The sequence below is a fragment of the Artemia sp. Qi Xiang Cuo genome, chromosome 16 (assembly GCF_049724085.1).
Source record: "Artemia sp. Qi Xiang Cuo chromosome 16, ASM4972408v1, whole genome shotgun sequence".
NCBI lineage: Eukaryota > Metazoa > Arthropoda > Branchiopoda > Anostraca > Artemiidae > Artemia > Artemia sp. Qi Xiang Cuo.
The window spans coordinates 50173586-50179585 of NC_142809.1; positions in this window are offsets into that span (position 1 = coordinate 50173586).

The window sequence follows — 6000 nt, forward strand, 5'->3', positions numbered from 1 at the left end:
AGAAAGTCACAACACATTTCTGAAAGGGACGAAAATTTTGGGTATTAAATTCTTCTACAAAATCTGGGCTTTTTCTCCTCTAAAGATTGCTATTGCAAGCTCTTTTAAGACTAACTGCAAGAAGATTGGACAGTTGTAGATGGTGAAAATGTCCTTAAGTATGTCTATCTCTTTTTCTTTGAAATATTTATCAAACGCTAGTTCTGCCATGGCTTCCGTGATTCCAATAAAGTTGCATTTTTCAACAATGTATGTAAATTCTTCCTTTTCAATTTCTCCCTTGTAAATTCTCCCTTCCTCATGGTAATCAGTAATATCTTTCATAGTGGTAAAGTCAACATCATTTACCGCAACAAAGTTTGTTCAATTCTCAAACATTGCAAAATCAAACATTGCTCTGAATACCTCGTTTGTTGCAATTAAAACCAGTTTTTTTTTACCATAATCTCTCCATCGTTACATTGGATTGTAACCGTCGGACTATTCTCTGACCTTAAATTGGTCAAAACTGCTGTAATTGTTGATATCTTGTTGTTGATTTTGCTTTTGGGACGGAAGTCAGGTATTCTCTGTATCTGAAACAAAGAATAGTAAAGGATTAATATTTTTAATGTTTACCAGTAAACCCAACAAAGGTGTGGATTGGTGTGACGAGGGTCAATGGTGTAACTCTGTAAGCTCAGGTAGAGTCGACCCAGCTCTAGATGGGTCCCTGGATAAATCTGGGGAAGGTAAACAGGAAGGGTGTGCAAAAGCACGGCATGGCTGGCCCCCAACAATACTGTGCTTCCTGACTGAAGTCCCAAGAAATAGAGATCAGCCCAGCCGGTAGGGGCTGTAAAGTCCAATCCTGTATTCTTTACCTTTTACCAACAAAGCAACACAAAACAAGGAGAAATACATGGAGGAAAAATATCTGTAACAGGTAAGGAAGGAGTTAAAGAGAGATGGGCGGGACATTTTGATAGTGTGTTAAACCATGAAAAAGTTAAAGGAAATAATATGTAAAAGATGAAAAAGTGTTGTGACAATTTTAAAGCTAAGGATGATTTATTTTGCATGGAATAATTAGAGAGAGTACTTAAAAGATTGAAAAAAGGGAAGTGCTTAGTGATTTCAGAAAAAATTGAATTAAACTGTTTTATAAGAAAGATTATAAGAGTGACCGTTGTAATGATACAGGCATTAGCTTGGTGTCTGTAGGTCGCAAATTTTTTAGTAGGCCATAAATATGCTTTCTAGACTTAAAGATGTTCTTAGAATTTGAGATAAAGTTTTAACAGAAAAACAGTCTGGTCTTAGGAAGGGGAGAGGATAAGCAGACCAAATTATCATGCTTAGATTAGTCACACAATAACAAGCCATAGATATTCGGCATGATATTTACTTTTTCTAATGCAGTTTTTGATACTGATTAAAAAGCTGAAATCAATTTTGCTCAGTCAAGTCAGGTTTTCAAGATATTGACAAAAACACATTTCTTAATACCCTTAAGTTGGATATCATTGGATGAAACATCATAGATTATTTTTGCACACTAATTTGCCCGCTATTTTGTATATTTATATTTTTTTTTCCAACACAGTTTTTACTAAATTTCAAATTAATGTGCAAATTGTTTTGCTCTATACGTCGGGTTACTGAAAAAAATGTGCTTCGTCAGTTTAATTTACATATGCTGAAATTTATTTCTTAATATCTTAATTAGTTTTTGATTTCTTAAAGTTATAAAAGTGAAAACATTTAAAAGAATTTTTTTAGTAAAGTACAAATTATATTCTGTCTTTTAAAAAGCATGGGGTTTAAAACCCTACTGATATTAATTTCTGCTCGTTTGCAGTTTGACTCTGTTATTTACTTTACTCTGTTTATTTTGGGTTTCATTTATTTATTGATACTGATTTGTGGTAATTGTATACTTGGTATATTGTTTGATTCTATTTTTGGCTTAATTCAGTTCTTTACTTTTTTTGAAAGACTTATTTTGTGCGAAAAGTTTTTTCTTAATTATTTTCTGTTCGTTTTATATTTACATAGTCTTTTTCAGGGAGAAAGACTGAACCTCTTCTAAAGTTAAACAACCATCCCTATCATAAGAACCTTAAATGCCGCCTGGGCATAACTTACAACCCTTGCCCCTAATCTCTGGTTTTCTTTAACCCCAAAAGCCTTGTTATATGATATTTAGACTATTTTGAATAGAATAGCTATCTTAAAATTTCTATTAGATGCATTTTGGGACAGTACGACGTGTGTGTGTGTGGAGGGAGGAGCTGCCTTCCGATCACTTTGACTCTTAAAATGAGCACTAGAGTGTCTGATGACCAATCCAATGAACCCCCTCCAAAATCTATTTGTTTTATTACATTTCATGAAGCTATGTTTTATAAATACAATACTTTTGGTAATACTGTTAGGATTTTAATGGGTAATCAAAAAGTTCGTGGAAATGAACTTTAACTTACTTACAGTGACCTGGCTCAATAGTAACCAAAACTCTAAAAAACAGATTTTGTTTCCAATAGATATATCAAAAGAATTGGCTTATTATGCTGATTCCCTATATATCAGTTTCATTAAGTTTGGTTCTACCCATCAAAAGCTACGAGCTTACAATTTTTTTCTGATTTTCGGAAACAGGAGGAAAGACCCCGTTGAAGTCATATAATGCTAGTGAAAATACAACCATCAGATTCAGCGTATCGAAAAACTCTACTATAAATGTTTCAAGCTCATATCTGCAAAAATTTAGAATTTTGTAGTTTTTACCAGAAGAAAAATCACGCATGTGTGTTTCTTTGTTTTTTGTTGTTGTTTTTTCCCCAAGGGTGATCGTATCGACCCAGTAGGCCTAGGACGTCGGGATAGGGCTCATTCTAATGAAAATGAAAAGTTCTTGCGCCTTTTTTAAGTGAACAAAAATTGGAGGGCAACTAGGCCCTTTCCCGCGTCTTTTTCTTTGCAAAAGCGTCCGATCAAAATTTTGAGATAGCTTTTTTCATTCAGCTTAGTTGAAAGACCCAATCAGATAAAAATACCCCCCACTAGCCCATGTGGAAAGGCTTTAAACTTATAAAATCGCCCTTTTTTTATATGTTATTGGGAAGTATGCATACACTTTTTGAGTGGGGAGGGGAGGACGAATTTTCTGCTGGGAGAATTTTCAATGAAGAGGACGGTTTCCAGAAGAAATTTTACACTGGGTAAATTTTCCAGAATTCATATACGAAACTTCTTTATATGTCTTGCTTTCTCTTTACCGATTGGGTTTTTAATCAGTATCTTGGAGTTTGGACTGTGGATCGAAATAAAATGGCAATATTGGAATTACAGTAGTAAAAAAAACTCTTACCTGGAGATTTTGAGCCTTCAGTCTTGAAAAAAGAAAAATCATTTTTTTAAATTTGTTCCATTGATGTATCTTTTTATTTTCTGCCAAGGTTATTAGACTACTGCTGCCTAGCCATGCAATACCGTGTTCTTCACGCTAAAGTTATTTTAGTATTTCAAAAAATCTTCTTATTGTTCTGATTAATTGTCTTTCGGGAGTTTTTCTTAAAGAATTAGTACAATAAGTCAAACTTTGGCTCAAAGAGCAAGGTATTTAAAAAGGGACAACCCCCCTCATGTGCATAATAATTTATGTTTGTTTAAAGTTTTGATGTTACTCCTTACTTTCAATTACAAAAACTTTATTTTTACATTTAATTCCTGATCGTCTTTAAATAATGCCGGGATATCCGGCTCTCCCTTCGTGGAAAATTTCTTCCCCTCAAGGAAAGTTCTTACCACGTAAATTACACCCCCCGCTTGCAAGGAAAGTTCCCCAAACAATTCCAATCTAGCTGAAAATTCCACGGGGAAAAGTTTTTGTGTATGGTTCCGGATGAAAAAATTTTATTATCGGACTTTCATTTGTAGATTATTTCTGATTTTTTTCTCATTTTTAGAAAATACTATTTTTTTAGATTGTGACGAGAATCCCCTCCTCCGTGAAAAAGTTCGATGCGATGACCCCTGAAAAAAATCTGTCTTCTGGTAAAAAATAAAAAATTCCGTATTTTTAAAAATGGCAACTTGAAACTTCTACAGTAGGGTTTTCTAATACGTTTAACGTGAGGATTGATTTTCATTTGATTTCTTGACTTTTAGGGGCCGTTTTCCTCACTTTTGGTAAATCAAGAAATATTCTCAGGCTCGTATCTTTTGATTGGTAACACTTAATGAATATTGTATATTCGGAATCAGCGTAATAATCTGGTTCTTTCGATACAACTATTGTTATCAAATTACCGTTTTTTGGAGTGTCGGTTGCTAACATGCCACATCACTCCTTAAGTTCTTTAACACGCAATTGTTTGATTATACTGTATACTGATGGTAGTGATTTCATTATAACTTACGTATTCACTAAACTTTTAATGTCAACATCATTTGTAATCAATCAGCTTTGTTACTTTTTAATTTGTTAAATTAAACATTTGTTAAATTAATTTAGTAATCATGCACCCCAAATAAGTAAGGGAAGTCACTTCATTAATCTTTTCCAAAATCACTCAAAAAATAAGGGTATTTGGAGTTTTGGCATATCATGACATGCTTGTTGCTGTATTTACGTTCTATTGCTCCTCTGTTCTTTTTTTGAAGCTTTTCTCCGGTATTTTGTCATTTATTAAGGTCTGTCATTATAGTTTGCTCATTCATTTCTGTGTTTTCCTGTTTCAATCCCTGAGCTCGTCTCTTTGCTCCTTCTTTTGTGTGCTGCTTTGTTCTAAATCTCTTGTGTTTTTTTCTGTTTTCGTTCCTGCTTCATGGATTTCTTTATTTTTTTCATTATATTAGTTAAAAAAAACTTTTTCCAGAAAAAAATTTTAAAAGAAAAGCAAAGAGCTCTATCAAACAAAAAATGAGCAAAAACAAAATAAAATAATCTACCAAGCGTGAAACTACCCCAAAACAGCATCAATAAATAAATGAAACGCAAATTGAACAGAAATTACAATAAATAACCTAGTCAAACTCAAAACGACCAGAAATTAATATAAGTTGGGCTCAAAACACCTATGCCTGAAAAAAATATACATGTTTTTACTTTTATAACTTTAATATAATATTACAATTTTGATTACTAATTATCAGTATATGCATATTAAACTATCAATGGACATTCATTTGTATTTTTTTCAGTAAAGTGCAAGTTTTGTTGCATGTCTCGAGTGTTTCGTCCCTGATGAAAACGAAGCAACTTGTTCTCAGGTCCTCAAATAGAGTACACGTTTAAGTGATCCCAAGTGATTTGACTCGGGCTATCAAGAAATGGAAACAAGTAGATCCCTTTAGTCAGAATTCAACACTAGTGAATAATTTAAATTCGGATGAGGCCAAGTACGATTAAAGCCTTTTAAGTGTGACTTCTTCAATTTTGACTACACATTTTTCTTATTACTTTTCAATTTGTATGATTTGCCTCACATGAAGACTATTGACACAATGTTAGTTTTTTAAACTAATTATTGTATGTTATATAATTTTTCTTTTTCTTGGCAGCCCTAGTCCAATTTAAGGTGCACTTTTTAATTTACATAATATTACAACTAAACCGGTAGTCGATTATGTCATTTCCGTTTCGGAGGGACAAAGATTGTATTGGTTTTTGATTTCCTTGAATACGAACAAGAGAGAATCCACAAAAAATCTATTAAAAAAAAACCCCTAAACTGATTGCTTTAAAATTTGCCAGAATTCTATGTAAGCAGCTTATCCCTTATTTAAAGACCAGTCCAATTAGTATTTTAAAACTGACAAATTTCCTCTTAAAAATGCAAATTTGAAGGGTTTAAATTTCAAACTCAAAAACAGAAAATGGGGGAAAAATTTCAAAATCCGTCACTTTCAAACACACCTCAGATTCCAAGCACTTCATCACCTGAATTGCTTCGTGAAATTTGAGTTGTAGCTGTTTTTCTTCTTTGATTGCTTTTTAATTTTCCAATATATTTG